The 16,751-nt window shown below is 42.2% G+C and overlaps 1 long non-coding RNA gene across 1 annotated transcript in view; it reads left to right on the forward strand.

Annotated features, from left to right (window-relative positions):
• Window positions 1-16,203, forward strand: part of LOC116591027 — a 74,389-nt gene extending 58,186 nt beyond the window's left edge. Inside the window, exon 3 of the long non-coding RNA XR_004285808.1 lies at window positions 16,122-16,203. This is a non-coding gene — a long non-coding RNA (uncharacterized LOC116591027). The remainder of the gene's footprint in view (window positions 1-16,121) is intronic.
• Window positions 16,204-16,751: the final 548 nt, after the last annotated feature.

Below are 16,751 nucleotides of genomic sequence, written 5' to 3' on the forward strand. Positions count from 1 at the left end.
AATTCTAGGAGGCGATACAGATTCTAGAGTTATAAATGTTGGGGCTGTCACTCCTTTTAGGTCTGAATGCACGAAGCAATTAGCAGAACTCTGAAATATAGGGAGGGATGGGTGGAGGGGCCACCTGAAAAGAGCATAGATCTTTGTGGACACCGCAGGTGGAAAGCCAGGGGGAACAAATACTTCTTTTTCCCTCTTCTTCATCCCACTGATTTGTTGCCGGAGCTCCCTCTTCAGCAACCCCAACCGGAAGCCAGAGGCAAGGAAGTCTATACTTGGCAACCTCCTGGCACTGAGTAGGTTGGGGGGAGGGTGGAGAGGTCTGGGAAACAAAGGAAGGGTCTGCCCCACCCATCAGTCTCAGATGGGGTTGGGACTGGAGGTCCAGACGCCCCACTTGTTACTTGTCTATATGCTACACTTTCCTCTGGAGGGGAGAATCTAAGTTCACAGCACCTGGCCTCAAACCACCTCCGAGCCCTCTGCTGTTTGATCCTTATACGTGGAGGCTTTCTGGACAGAAAGCAAAACTTTGGGTGCATATATCATTTATCTACTTATTATCCCTGATATCCTTAACACCAACTATTGAAATTTGGCTGTATATATTTTTTAAGAAAGATTTTGTTTATTTGGGAGAGAGAGAGAGTGCAAGTGAGAAGCAGAGGAAGGACAAAGAGACATTGCACTGATCATGGAGCCCGACGTGGGGCTCAATTCCGTGACCCTGAGAGCATGACCTGAGTCAAAATCAAGAGTCGGACACTCAACTGACTGAGCCATCCAGGCACCCTGAAATTTGGCTGTATATCTAATGCCTGTTTCTCCTGACCATATAATATGAAAATTATTTCCTTTCCCCAACTGCAAGGTGATTTTTGATATAGAACAACTGATTATGTACTCTAGCTGCACACATCAGCATGTTGATTATGTGAAATCTCATAAGGAATTATAGTCAATGCCAATCATTGTGTAAGTGAAGGTCAGGTTTTACATCTTCTATTGGTGTCATCAGCATTTTTAGGATAAATCTTTGAAGCACACAAATTAATATTGGGATGCATGTCAGCATTGAAGGCATCTGTGAGAAATTAAATGCCTATGGACTACAGAAGAGAGAGTATAGGGGAGAGAGAGAGAGAAAAAAAAAGATATGAGAGTGCTCATGCACAGAATTGTGGGTTTAAACTACAAGGACTATGATCAGTCAGCTTTTTAAAAGTGCTAAGTGTGGCTCAGATATTAAAGTTAGTCCAAAATACTGCTTCCAGCCTCAGTTCCCTCCCATGTAAAATAGGAACGATCATAATATTTTTGGCCTCCTGGGGTTTTATCAGTTAGCTTTTGCTACAGTAATGTTGTATAATAAATAAGCACAAAGCCTCAGTGGCCTAGAAGATTTATAGTTCATGTGTCTGGAGTCACAGGGATGTTCCTGAGGCTGTTGGCCGATTTGACTGGACTTGATCACTAGTCTGGGTGTCAACTGGCTCGTGGCTAATCTCATATGGTCTCATCTGGGTTGACTGGGGTGACTAGAATGTGCCCCCCATGTCTTCTATCTGCCAGCTAGCTTTAGCATGGTCTCATGGTGATGACAGAGGAAACGACAGCAAGCAGAGACACAGAAGTGTTATTCAAGCCTCTGATTGTTTTGTACTCTGCTGGCCAAAGCAAGTCGGAAGGTGGAGCCCTAAGTCAGAATGGGAGGACACTACCTGCAAAGAATGTAGGGAGAGAAGAACTGGGGCCATAAATACAGTCAATCTACTGCAAGATAATGAGATTAAAATGAGATACTACTCTCAAGGACTTAGCACATGGCCATCATTTAATAAATGGTAGCATTCTTACTACTTCCTATTTACATCGCATCTCATGTCTATGAAGGTTTTACTTTTGTAGCTGGTTTGTGTGTGCTACTTTATGAACTTATAGGAATTCTTGCTTTGAAACCAAATGGAGATTCGGGTTCAGATTCTGACTATGAAAATTACTCTTAATATGACCTTACTGTCTGATGTGGTGGAGTGGAGCATTTCTTGGGACCCAGACAGACCCTGGCTAAAAACTTGGACCACTTTCTGTTATTTGATCTTGTATATTTACTTCTCTTCAGTCTCCTTAGGTGTACTTATTATTTTAAGTTAAGGTTACTTACAGTTACAGTTAAGGTTACTCCTTAACTTATCTTGTGGGGTTTTGTGAGGATTAAATAAGAATAATATATTTTGTATCTTCTCAATATTTGTCACACAGTTACTGTTCAATACATGGTAGCTATTATTATTTATAACTATCGTAATCTTGGCAGAGAAATTAGGAAAGCAGTGACCGAAATTCTATCTAGATATAATAACTGTTAACATATGGATTGTTTTGCCATAATTTTCTATGCATGTATTTCCAAAGTTGGAGTTAGATTACTTATCCTATTCTATAAACCATTTTCTTCACTTAGTACAATATGACATCTTTCCACATGAACAAATACAGATCCAGAGCAACAATTTTAATAGATGTGTCATATCCACTGGGGAGATATAGTCTAATTTATTGATCCAGTACCTTAACTGAATCTTTAGATTGTTTCCAACTTTTCGCCATATGAAAAACACTGCAATGAATACCTTTTTATACCTTACATCAACTTTAGGTTACATTTTTTGTTAAATTTTTGGAAATTAAATTGCTGGGCTAAAGGATATTCACTTAAACATTTCTTTATTGTTAAGAATGACATATAGAAAAGTATACAAAATCTACATGGACAGCTTAGCTAGGTGGACATCATAAACATTCATGTAATCACCAGCCAGCTTATAAAACAACAGTACCAGCCCCCAGAAGCCTTCCTCTTGTGTCCCCCCTCAATCATCAACTTGCCTACTCCCCAAAGATAACTGCCATCTAGACTTTCAATGTTGTATTTTAGATTTGCCTGTTTTTGAATTTTATATAAATGGATCCGTAGGGGGCGCCTGGGTGGCTCAGTTAAAGCCTCTGCCTTCGATTCAGGTCATGATTCCAGGGTCCTGGGATTGAGTCCCACATTGGGCTCTCTGCTCAGTGGGGAACCTGCTTCTTCCTTTCTCTCTCTCTCTCTCTGCCTACTTGTGATCTCTGTTAAATAAATAAATAAAATCTTTAAAAAAAATGGATCCGTAGGTATGTATTCTTTTGTCTCTGTGTCTTAAAAATCAATGTGAGATTCAACCATATTGTTTAACAGAAATAGTTCACTCATTTTCATTGTTGTTTGTTATTTCATTGTATAAGATTATACAATTATAAACAATTTTACTGTTTTTAGACAATTTGGGTCATTCTTTGGGTCATTTTCATTTGGACTCTAAAGAGTAATGTTGCTATTATCGTGAAGTGTGCATGCTTTCTTGGTGTGTGTGTGCACATTTCTGTCGGGTACATACCTAGGAGTGCACTTGCTGACTTAGAAGGAATGTGTATGTTTGTCTTTAGTACATCATGCCCAGTCTTCACAGATGGTTTTATTCTAATGGACACTCCCACCTGCGGTGAGAAGAGTTCCTCTTTGTTTCTCATTCTCTTTAATGTGTGGCATTTAAAAAAATGTCTATCTTGGTGGGTGCATTGGTATTTTATCATGGCTTTATTTTGTATTTCTTCAATAACAATGACGTTGACATTGAATACCTCTTTATGTGTTTATTCTGGCATCTGGATATTCTGTCTTCAGATGTGTTTGTTCAAATCTCTTGCGTGCTTTTCTTCTGGCTATCTGCCTTTAAAAAATCTGATTTGTAGAAGTTACTTTTGTATTCTGGGTAGGGCCCTTTGTTGAAAGTGTTGCAAATATACTTTCCCACACTTTGGTTTGTTTTTATACTCTAGTGTAGTGTCTTTGCATGGCTCTAAGTTCTGAATTCAAAGATAGTCAACTGTATCAAGCCCATCTTTGCTCCTTTTGTAATTTGTTTTTTGTGTTCTTTTTAAGAAAACTTTTCCTGACTTGGATAAGAAGAACTCCCAAACCCTCTTAAAAGTTCTTCTGTTGCTGTTTGTTTTGTCTTTCACATTTAGGCTTACCATCTATCTGGATTTGAGTTTTACATAGAGTGAGGTAGGAGTTGAATTTTGTTGTTTTCATATGAACATTCCATTGTCATTCTTTGGTGACAGTGTTGTCCTTTCTCCATTGCTCTGCAGTGCTACCTTTATTATTATTTTTTTCCAAAGATTTTTTTTTTAAAATTTTAAGTAAACTCTACACCCAACCATGGGCCTTGAACTCACTACCATGAGATCAAGAGTTGCATGTTCTACCAACTGAACCAGCCAGGTGCCCCAGTGTCACCTTTATTTTAAATCAGTGTTCTTGGGGCACCTGGGTGGCTCAGTGGGTTAAGCCTCTGCCTTTGGCTTAGGTCGTGATCCCAGGTCCTGGGGTTAAGCCTCTGCCTTTGGCTTAGGTCGTGATCCCAGGTGCTGGGATCGAGCCCCGCATTGGGCTCTCTGCTCAGCAAGGAGCCTGCTTCCTCCTCTCTCTCTGCCTGCTTTTCTGCCTACTTGTGATCTCTCTCTGTCAAATAAATAAAGAAAAAATCTTAAAAAAAAAAAGTTTAGATCAGTGTTCTTATATGTGTGTATCTGTTTGTCCCACTAAGCTATTTATCTATAAACCTTAATCTCTAGAGGATATTAATTTTTTGAAAAGGCTTTTCCCATTAAGTTGAAGGAGGTTATTTGTTTGCTACCTTTATAAAAAAGTAATACGTTCCCTGAAGTTAAATTCCTATAGACAGTCACGCTGATTCTGAGATTCCTAGTTGTCCCAGCCATAGGAGAAATTGCAGAAACAAAGGCAGTCATTAAGAATTCAGGATCTCTTTTTTGTCGGCTCTTCTTCCTCCATCCCTGGTTCTCTCAAACATCTCTCTTGTTTCTGGAAGTCTACCTTCTGTCTTTCCTGTTGCTACACTCCTCCCTCTCAACTTAATTCAGAAAACTGCAGAGACAAACAAAAGCATTGATAACACAACCCTTTCCAGGGCCACTGGCATTTTCAAATGGTCTCCTTAGAACAAGATGGTTCCCAAACCAAGAGGGATGGTTCTTTCATGGTAGGATGTTGGCATTCTACAGAGGGCTGATGTGTTCATTTGTAATAGGGCAAAGCAGGACTTGGTGACATTTCATTCTGCAGTCTACAGAAGTCACCTAATTAATGTGCGGGAAATGGGAATAATTAATATCAGGTGATATCTTTCTATTTTTTTTTTTTTTTGGTGGGGAGGGGAGGCTTCTTAGTGACGTTTAAATATTACCAAATGCATAATTGTTTATTCAGCTTCCTGCAAAGATGAGCTCTTCTCTTAATTAATTGTTATGGAATTGCATGATTTAATTAATTGTTATGGAATTGCAGTCCTTCCTTTAAAACTCTTTTAAGCAAAAGTGAAAATACAGAAAGACTTGAAGGTGGACCTTTCTTCCCCAAAACGTTACTTGTCTTCACCTGGTTCCTTTAATGAAATGTTAGCCTACAGGCTTCCCCCTGCCAGTTGTGGCTCCAAGGCAATGCTTGAGCTGCTTGGGTCATTTCCTACTAAGGAATCTTTCTTAGGAAGACTGTGCCCCTTTCTTTATTTTGGAGCCCCGTCCTGACAGGGGTCAGCTGACTGAGATGTAGTGCAAGGCTTGTACCCCATTACCTCTAATCTACCAGATTCCATTTGGTTGGATCAGACTGGATAAGATTCAGTTCAGTTTGATTCAGTTCTCTCTCTTCTGAGCATCTACAGTATGCTGAGCACTGAGGTATGCAGTAAGAATACAGAGGTGAATCAGATAAAGCAGGGTACTTGCCCTCATGGTGCTTATATTCTAGCAGAAGGCTGGACATAAAACAAGTAATGGCAATCATGAAGGGAGTTTTGGATGATACCCAACTACTCACATACTCACTACATCCAGGAGAGAAGGCAAGGCCTTCTGACTTCACTTTGGATCAAGTTACCTAAAATTCTGGTAACCATGGCTCTTTTTCTCTGCCTAACCCACAATGTTAAATGTTAATTACATTTAACAAATATTTGTTGGGCAGCTAACTGATAAGGGGAATGGTGGTGCATGCTAGGGAAACAGGGCTTAGGGGAGAGGAGGAGCAGAGCCCAAAGACGAGTAGAATGTGATTCCTGTTCTCAAAGGGCTTGGGATTTGGGGGTGGGTATGGGTAATAGGATACAAACACAAAGACAATGTAAAATGTACCCTAAGAAAGGCAAGTGTGACAAGTAAATGACTTTAAACTCAGGTGAAGGAGATATAATTTGGGGTGGTGGTGGTGAGTGGCATTGTGAAAGGCTCAATAAGGAAGGGATATTTATGGTGATTTTTAATGGGATGGTCTTTTAAGGTTCCCAGCCCCAATTCCAACATGGGCAAGAGAGGGGCACAGGAGCTCCCCCACATACAATACCAAATACAAGACCTCAGAAGGCAGTAGAGTCTCTGAGCATTCAACTCAATTCTGGTGCTATCTATCCCAAGATGGCTTCAGATTCCACAGGTTAAGGACTCAATCATACAAGACTGCCTTCCACCCTCCACATCAGACACCAGTTGCAAGCCCCAGGCTGTTACCTGGGCTTCTGACCCATTACGGATTGGAGATTCCAATGACCTTCCTCCTTAAGTTTGATTAATATGCTAGAGCATCTCATAGAAATCAGGGCAATAGTTAAAATTTACCAGTTTATTGAAGGATACAATAGGGGTATGATTCAACAGCCAGATGAAGAGGTACATTAGGCCAGGTGCAGGGAAAGGGGGTGAAGCGTCCAGGGGCACCGTTCTCCCCACGCCTCCAAGTGTTCACCATCCTGGAAACTCTCTGAACCAGGTCCTTTTGGGTTTTGATGGAGGCTCCATTACAGTCATGATGGGCTTAGTCACTGGCCATTCGGTGATTCAACCTCCAACCTCTATCTTCATAGGTAGAAAGTAGGACTGAAACCTCAAACCCTCAAATAACCTGGTCATTTCTCCTGGCAACCAGCCTCCCATTCTTAGATTATCTAAGGGCTTTCCAAAATCTATCTCATTAACATAGCAAAAGACATAATTATCACCCTTGTCACAGGAATTTCTAAGGGTTTTGGGAACTGTGAGCCAGAAACTGGAGGAGGATGAAGTACACATCAGAAGTATAAATTTTGGTCATTTAGATTTCTTATAAATCACAGTGCCACAGATGGCAGGGTTTTAACCAGAAATTATGGGGAAAGGCTTCTGGGTGGAAGGCGTGGCATGAGAAAAGATGCAGAAGCAGGAGGCTCTAGCTACAGGAGAATGGTGGGAAAGAAGGGGCTGGAAAGATAGGTGGGAAGACCACAACATGAAAGGCTCTATGTGAAAAAGAGGAAACGAGTGTGCATATAATTTGATTGGCAATTGCTATGGAGGGAGAAGGTGCATTATTGGAGCTCTGCGTCTTTGAGACATTTTTCTGGCCATGGCAGTGGGACAGAGGGTTGACAGAAAGGGTGGCAGTGAGGGTATTGAGATAATCATTTGGAGGTGATTGAAATAGGTGTTACACAAGAGCCTATGAATGTTAGAAGTGAGACCAAGAAACTGAAGGGACCTCATCAAAAATGAGTTTTTTTTTTCTTTTTTCCTTTTGTTCCCTTTTTTTTTTTTCCCTTTGCTCCTTTTCCAGCTTCTATTCTTGCTAGGACTTGCACCCTCAACCCACTCTACACAAGCCTTGTAATGCAAACAGAATATGTCCTTCATGTAAGGGATGAAAAGGTAATGATAACTTTGGTGTCTTCCAGCATAATAGATAACATCTAAGGAGTGGCCAGGCAGGGCTGTCATAAGGGTTCTCCGAGACCACTGACTCCAAACATCTTGATGCCAAGACCCCTGGCTTCAGGAAATAAGTGACTTTTGAAGGACCTGAGCCCTGTCCTTGTTTTGACCAGTTCCTGGATGCCTAAGAGGTCAGTAGACCACAGTTGCCAATAAAAACCCCAGGCCCCAAGCAAAGACGAGACTCATGCTCTTTTTCCTTTCAGAGTCTCCCGGATGCTCTATCCATCTCTCTTTTTCTCTCTGTCTTCAATAACTGCTTTCACTTCCTGCTGGTTCACGTTTGATTTCCATCCTGCTTGAAGCCAAGGACCCTCTTCGCAAGTCCTGTGGGATCCCCTCTGGGTCCTTGGACCCAGCCTGTCTGTATCTGAAGGGGTCTCAGGGGAGGAACATTGGGAACTATAGATCTATAGAATGACCCTTCGTTCTCATTATCAGAGATGATTCTAAGATTTTGAACTTCGGTACCTAGGAGAAAGACGGTATCTATAGCAGGCAGTTCTCATTTGTGTGTTTGGATTTTCCTGTGTCCACTGTGTGGGGGTTTATGGTTCCTATCTTCCAAAGAGGAGAAGAGGAGGCTAGAAGGGGCCAGGCCTCTTAATAGCTCCAAGTACCTAGGTGTAGGCACTCGACACAGGTTTAGCCAGTTCATCTATTGGGACACTGAATCTGGGGAGGTGACATGAGGACCCAGTGACACACCTCCCATGAAAATAAAAGCACATGAAAATAAAAGCAAAACATTTGATGCCCTTGCCTCTACCCTGCCCAGTCGCACTGAGGCTCCTCCCCATCTTGACTATAACCCCCTGCTACACTGACTACACAGGCCTGGGATATATCCTTGTCTGCCCTCAGCTGTTTTCCCTGAGCGGACATTACACCTTCCATATTGATCCACTGTGGGGTGCTGAACAATTCTGCCCAGTGGCCACCAGCAGCCCAGACCAGGGTTGGTCTCTCCCAACTTTAAATGAGTTCAAGAGGCTAGAGATAGTAACTCACCATTTTCAGTGTGTGTTCCTTAGCCACGAACACATTTTTAGGGGGAAATGGAACCTGTGAATGTGAACTTTTAGCCTTCTGGTTGCTGAATGAGTAAGCGAATGCACTATTTGCATGTCATCCATTTCTTATATAAATACGTGTCCTGGCTGGAGAACGAGACCGTGTGTGCCTGACTTCCATTACTAACAGTTGGCGGCCAGGTGGGGGGATGGGGACGGCTTCCCAGAAAGAGCTTAAGCGGGGTTCCTCGATCAGGGTTGGAGTCCCATCATTATCACTACGTAGAGGGGTGGTCGTGAAGGTGAGCTCTTTATTTGTCTTCTCATTGATTATAAAATCATTTGGGCAGGCTTTAGGGGCACCTGGGTGGCTCAGTGGGTTAAATCCTCTGCCTTCAGCTCAGGTCATGATCCCAGGGTCCTGGGATCGAGTCCCGCATCGGGCTCTCTGCTCAGCAGGGAGCCTGCTTCCTCCTCTCTCTGCCTGCTTCTCTGCCTACTTGTGATCTCTGTCTGTCCAATGAATAAATAAAATATTAAAAAAAAATAAAATCATTTGGGCAGGCTTTAAAGGCCACACTAGCCGCTTTTACTTCGCAAACGTTCCCACCTGTCCTTGGATGCAGTCTAACGCACTTCCTCCGTGAGCCTGCACTGCTCTCCTCGCGCAGCGCACACAAATATCCGGGTAACTGGAGACTTCCCCGCTTCCTCTCCTTCCTTCCTGCCCCCGGCTCGGTCAGAGCGCCAAAGAGACCCTACAGGACAGAGGGCTGGGATGAAGTGAGCTGGGGTGAACCTCCTCAGCGTTCTGCATTTAACTAAGGAAACTTTTCCATTTCTCTGCCTGGAGGATTAATGAAGGTGATTCTTTCTGTCTTTAGAACTGGGAAAATTTGGATAATTGCTGCATGGATTTCAAAATTTGAACCTCCTCTGGTGTCAGGGTGACTGAATAAAAATGACCTAGGAGGCTGGTTAAAAATAGAGCTTCTGGAAGCACCTGGGCGGCTCAGTCAGTGGAACCTCTGACTTTTTTTTTTTTTTTTTTGACTCTTGATTTCAGCTCCTGAGACGGGCTCTGTGCTCATCAGGGAGACTGCCTGAGATTCTCTCTCTTCCTCTGCCTCTTCCCAACTCCGTGCACGTGCACTCTCTCTCAATAAATAAATAAAATGCCCCCAAATGTATATAGCTTCTGAGGTTTGGACTGGAATCCAGGCATGGGTATTTTTAAAAAGATTTTATTTATTTATTTATTTATTTATTTGGGAGAGAATGAGAGAGAGAGAGAAAGCATGAGAGGGTCAGAGGGAGAAACACTCCCCGCTGAGCGGAAGGCAGTCGCTTAACCGAGTCACCCAGGCGCCCCAAGCTATGGGTATTTTAAAGAAAGGTTTGTGCTCTAATTCTAAAGCACAGCCAGGCTTGGACGCCTCAGAGTTCTAAAGTTGGCTTCCTGAATCTCGCAAAATTATTGAACCTTATTTGAATGAGTGATAATTAACCACATCGTTTGTTCGCTAATATTGTTCTTTGGTATGTCTTTTCTGTCTTTGAGCTTGTATGATTGAGGGCAGCGGCTATTCTTAGTTATCTTTATAACTTCAATAACATCCAGTAGGTATTAATAAGTTACCATTAAATTAAACCCGAAACATCGTGCACATGCATTCAGTTTATACGAAGGCGACAGTGTGTTGTTTTACACTGACAGGAGCTTCCTGGCTTACTTATTCCCGTTTTTTCTTTCGGTAGGGCTTCTTCTCCCTTCTCTTGCTTTTGCCTCTTCCCTTTTTTCCTCTGCTACTCCGCGTCCTATTTCCTGTTGTGGAGAATTAGGGCAGACAGTACCAGGCACCAGAAGCAGCTCTTCTTGGTGTGATTGGCTGGTTGGTTATCACAGCCAAGGAGGATTAGAAAACTCTCTGTCTGGACTCTCAGTCCGAAGTCCTTTTCACTAAGCCAACAATTCTGCCTCTCTTCCATCCTGTGAATAAGAGAAAGTTTTCTTTTGTTTCCTTCTCAAAAACACAGCCCTTCTGCAAACACCCACACTTCCAATGGACACGGTCCTTTGAGCCCTTGGGGTCTTGCCTTGCCGAATGACTGCAGTTGCGGAGATAAAGGCAATGAAACAAATGCTATCAAGGCTTTCTCTAAGCCCCTAGTAAACGGATTTACATGCCACGCTGTGGAACAAACTGAAACAGTAATTGACCCCGCCGACCGCCCATGATTATTCAAGGTGCAGTAATCTCAAGGGGCCTCATTCATCTCTTTGCTGGAGTCTTAGCTGACTGCAGAATAATTACAGGGAATTCCAGTTAAGACTTAGAAAGATTTGTCACTGGCCGGTGGGTACCACCGGCTTAGTAAAACTCAACATACTTATAATTAGTATAAGCCAGCTACAAGTAACCTCTTGTTAAAATGCAAATTATTAGAACATCTATTACCAAATAAGAGAAGGTTTTTTTTTTTTTTTTTTTAAATATTTAGGATTCCAGGCACAGGAATATGTGGTGAACTTGAAAAGCTTGATGCCAATTAAGTGCTTCACTGAATTAAAATGAATTGATGTTATTAATAAAGACTCAAATGATATACCCTGCCAGCCCAACCTTTTACCACCTCGCATTTTATTAGAAATGAACTTTTCAATTAAGATCTGTCTTCCCACACTTACCAAATTGAGTTTTCCAGACTTCTGCTTCAGTCCCAGAAGCTGAAGGAGCATGGTAGGGGCTAAGTTGGGAGTAGGTGGTGGGTCCTGCCCAATTTGCCATGACAGCTTGCCAGTCTCTGACACCATATTTCAACTTCTTTCAGAGTAATGTGGTCCCTTGTCTAGGTCCCTGACACTGAATAATTTATTGAATAAAATAGTGCAGTTTCAAGGGAAGTGAATGAAGATGTTTACACTTGGTGGCAGCTCTCTAAAATAATATTTGCAGCGAAAATTAAGATGAACCCTTCTTAATTTGGGGAAAAAGAGAAGGAATAGATAGGAAGAAGAGTGTTTAAAGACCTCTGATTATTCTTGACTTAGTTTGTCCTGTGAAGAGCTTTTCCATGCAAATGAGAAAACATTCAATTTGAAATTTTGCCCCTAGAAACTAGGTTGATTTGCCAATGTTTGACCCATTGATTATTTTATAAGTAAATAGAGATATAATTTAAGGCACGAGTCAGCACTTCTCAAGAATCAGTAGTATGTTTATTCTGATTTGGTGGTTCTTGAAAGTGACGTAATTATTTCAGAGGCCCTTTTCCACCTTTACCTTCTTTTTTCTTTAGCTGGGATTCACCTATCTTGCCACATTACTCAGAATTGGAAAGAAATGCAGAGTTGGTTGTTTCCACCAGTTTATGTAATCACTTCCCTCCCTCTGGCCAGTATTGGCTGGACAAAACTTGTGGGTTTTGGGGGGTGAGGTGGATTTCTTTGGATCTCATCTTTTATTACGTGTGCTTTTCATTTCGCTACCAGCTTTTCAATATGATGTCTGTTTCTAGTCAGTGGTGGCCGTGTGGTGCCTGAGTTCCTTGTTTGCCTCACTCGCTGCTGTCTGCCTGGTGCTGGGAGAAAGCAGAGCCAGGTACCCAGGGACTACATACAGCCCAGGCCCCTCCCATCTCAGCAGCTCGGTTCTCTGACTCTCCAGTTCCCTGCGCCGAGCCTACACCATCCCCCCAACTGTCATCCCCCACATTGTCCACACCCCTCCTCACTTCTGGGTTGTGTTCACACTGTTCTCCCCACTGAACCTGCTTCCCTCCTTTTCTCTTTCAACCAAATCCTACCCATTCTACCAGATGGGAGATCCATGTCCTCCATGATGGTTTCCACTGGTCCACAAAGTCCTGGTTTCCATAGTCTGTCTGTATCTTGCCATCATGTGCTGTCACATCATGTAGTGCCATAGGGTCTGGTTTAGTTCTTTCAGGGTTTCATAAGAGATGGAACTTGTCCTCGTGGATTTAGGCGTAGGTGAGTAGTATATGTCCTGTCCCTGAAACTTGTATGGCAAGTGTCCTTCAAACACAGGGCACAGCTCAGAGGCCTAGATTAGATGTCCAGTCAATGCTCACTGCTCACTGTCAGTCCTCTTTCTTCACCTTGGTCGTGTGTGACACCAGCCTCACTTGGAATGCTACCTCTGTGGCATTCTTGGTCATCACTTTAGGGCAGGTCAAAACCTGGCTGACATTCCCTCCTTCAGATTTCCTTACCTTCCTCTCATCTTTCTAGACAGTTCAGCAGCATCTATAGAGAGGTTGCATTCTTAATGGTTGGCTGTTTCTTGGAGGCCTGTGTCCTAGCCCACCTCATTTCTTCTTTCTGCCTCAGGTTGCTTTTGCCTTTTCCTCTCTCTTTCCAACCATAACATACCATGAATTTTTTTTTTAAAGGTCCATTTTGAATTTGGTCTGTAAGCCTCCTATACATGAGAATAGACCCTTTCTATTAAAAAAAAAAGAAGCTTTTATAATTTGTACTTTTCCCTGTCAGACTGACCTTCTCTGCACTTAGTTCAAATTACTGAGCGTTTATTGTATTGAGCTACTCTTTCACCCTTAAATTTCAAAAATGCCTTTTTCTGTCAAATCTTATTTAGGAGGGTTAACTGAGGAATATGACTGTATGTAGAGTGTTGACATCCCACAGGCTCCTTGAAATAGATGACCTTGGTTTTGGGCACTGAGATAATTAGCAAAAGAAAATTGACAGAAACCAACTGCTTCCAAGATAGCACAGGGTCACAATCAAAGGAAGGGCAGCAGAAATTGAACAGACAAGCCAATCAAAAACAAAAGCTTACCAAGGGACTTGGATTTTTAAAGAAAATCTTTGGAGTGCCTGTTATTCATTCAACAGTAATTCTGCAGCATGTATTGAGCAACTACTATATTATCTACATTGTTCTGGAGACTGGTATTAATAGAGAAATGAGACCGGGTGAATGACTTGCTTACAGACTAGCCAGGTGGGAGTCAGGGCAGTGACAACAGTAGAACACGTAAAAAATGTACTTTTCTGGGGAGAAAAGGTGGTAAATTTAGTTTGGGATTCAAAGTACCTAAAGTATACCTAACTGGGACTGCCAATAGGGGTTGATTTCTTCACTCTGGAGATATTGGAGCTGGCATTGCATGAGTAGCCATTAGTGATATTGCAGAAGGGGTGGCTTTTTGGACTAGATGAGCTCACAGAGTGGATGAGGGCTACCATATTGATGCTCACAATTGCTCAGTGTGATGCCTTCTCTTTAATAGTACTCATGGAGAGGAGTGAGGGATTCTGTGAGCTTCTCAACCCTTGGCCATACGACTTTCCTCTCAGAAGCAGAAATCACAAAGGAGATGTCTCCTTTCTGTAATCAAGGTTACGAAAGCAATTAAAATGTTCCATGGCTTATTTCCTGCCTTTCTAGACTGCTTTATAGAATGACATCTGGAGTGGCCTTCAACCTGGAAGCCCTGGTCCTAATGAAAAGAAAGGGGAATGTTTATATTTCTTAGGAAATGAACATGTACTGCTCTTTTTTTTTAAATTAAAGCTATTGGGGGAAAACAGGTTCACCCTATCAGTAAATTTGAAACAATAACTTTTTTCCTTGTTACCAAAATACAAACTCATCACAGAGAGTTCAGACAATACAGATAAGGGAAATAATGCAGTAAAAATCCTGCGTCCTGACATAACCACCGCTAACAACATCTTTGCCTTCTGATATTTTCCTTTTAATGAACATATTGATATATATTCCATAAATAGTGGGTTCATACTGTGTAGTGTATACTATTATATAATCTGCTTTTTTCACTTAACAGTTGTACTCAGTATGTTTTATCAGTTTAGAGGTATAAAAAGAGTTCATATTACTTCTAAGATTCTAGTCAGATTAACCTGTGGCTCCAACATACAGAATATCTTTCTTTTCATTTCTCTCTCTTTCTTTCTCATCTCAGAGTTTGAGCTCACACATGAAGTTAAAAAACCCAAGGGTATTTGCTTAACTCTCAGACTCTGTCTTGGTCACTGTCTTGCCTTGGAAAAAGACTGGAAAATCTGTGTATTCAAGTTCCATTCTCTTGACGGTGGCTGTTCTTTTATTTTTAATTCCAGTAGAGCAAACTTACAGTATTATATTAGTTTCAGGTATACAATATAGTGATTCAACAATTATGTATATTACTCAGTGCTCATCAGGATAAGTGTACTCTTAATCTCCTTCTCCTATTTCACCCATCCCCTAACCCACCTCCTCTCCGGTAGCCATCGGTTTGTTCTGTATAGTTAAGAGTCTGATTTTTTGTGTCTTTTTTCTTTTGTTCATCTGTTTTGTTTCTTAAATTCCACATATGAGTGAAGGAATATGGTATATTTCTTTCTCTTGATGCCACATGATAGTGCTTCAATGTTGGACCTGACCACTACCGAAAGGTCTGTTGCCATTGTCACTGTGGTCCGACAGCCTGGGATAGTGACTGACCACGTTAGAAAGGGATTTTTGGAATGATGTACATGTTAGCTCAGGAACAGCTTTTCAGCATACTCTTGGAGGGGGAAGGGAAGTTACCTTTTCTCCATTATTACCTAATACACTCAGCTGGGTTGTTCTACCTGCTTGGGCTCCTACAAACACACAGTCACCCAGTTGCAGGTTGGGTTCTTTAGAAATAGACACTAAGATGGAATTTGGGATGTAAGATGTCTATTGGGGATCGGCACCTGAAGAAGGAAAGGGGAAGAAGCAGGATTGGGCAGAGGGAGAAACTGAACTAGGCTGCAGGTCTGACAAAGCCTCAGCTCCTCCCCTGGGGAGCTCTGGAATGAGTACTGCCTATCAAGGTTGTTCTGTGTTGGGCTGAAATGGTTGTGCCTCTGTACCTCTGTCTCACTCAGTCACTGGAGGAGGACATGACCTTGGCCAGGTCAGGCCAGTTCTTTCTGTAGCTGAGGCACACCGGAAAGATCCTTGCTGTCCCTGAAGTTGGGCAGCAAGTCCTTCCCTGAAGAGGGATCTGCTTGGTGCATCTGATCTGCCACATTCCATGGTCTCTCTGGCTCCACTTCTTCATATATTTTGTGGAAACAGGTCTCCCAGGATACCAGCAGGACTCCCCTTATGATACAAAACTTAGAAGAGGGAGGTTAGTAGGATGAGCTGTAGCTTTTGCTGCTGCAGTTGGTCTTGGGGCTGCAGTTGATTTTAGTTTCTCTTCTACTGTCTATTGCAGATTTATCTCACCTTCATTGACCAGATCTGCTAGGCTCAGTGGCTTGAGCAGTGGCTTGAAACTGACTCTCAGGGGTCTGAGACCTAGGGTAAGTACAGCCTCCTCAGGCAGGGGTTGTATCTGTTCATTTATGGTCATAATTGGGGAAGGGAGGACCAAGAGGTGTCCAAATGAATTACCTGAATGCCACCCATATTCCTCCTTACCTCTGTTTTGTAACAATAGTGCTACCTTATTCTCATGATTGGGGATAATTACTTGGTTAAGATGGAGACTCCTCTTTCTGCCTGTACCCAAAGGCAGCAGCTTATAGTTAGCTCAGTGCGGATTTTGCTAGTTCTCTGGTAGACGTTTCTTCTCTGGGGCCCAGATCTTAATTCTTGTGGGGGCACAAAGTTGTGGGGATAGGAAACACAAATTTTTTAATTCAGTCATTGGGAGAAATGGTAAGTGGAGTTATTTTTACTTCAATCTTTTGGTTCCCAGACCTATGTATTCTTTCTACAGTGAACAGTGTGGTGTCATGATATTTCATTTAATGTCTATACTGTGTCCTAGAGGATGGCATCTCATTCTGTCAGAGTATTGCTTCTGAGATAATACTTTCTCTGTGACTTTTATGGGCTTATC

The sequence above is a fragment of the Mustela erminea genome, chromosome 5 (genome assembly GCF_009829155.1).
Source record: "Mustela erminea isolate mMusErm1 chromosome 5, mMusErm1.Pri, whole genome shotgun sequence".
Classification (NCBI taxonomy): Eukaryota; Metazoa; Chordata; class Mammalia; order Carnivora; family Mustelidae; genus Mustela; species Mustela erminea.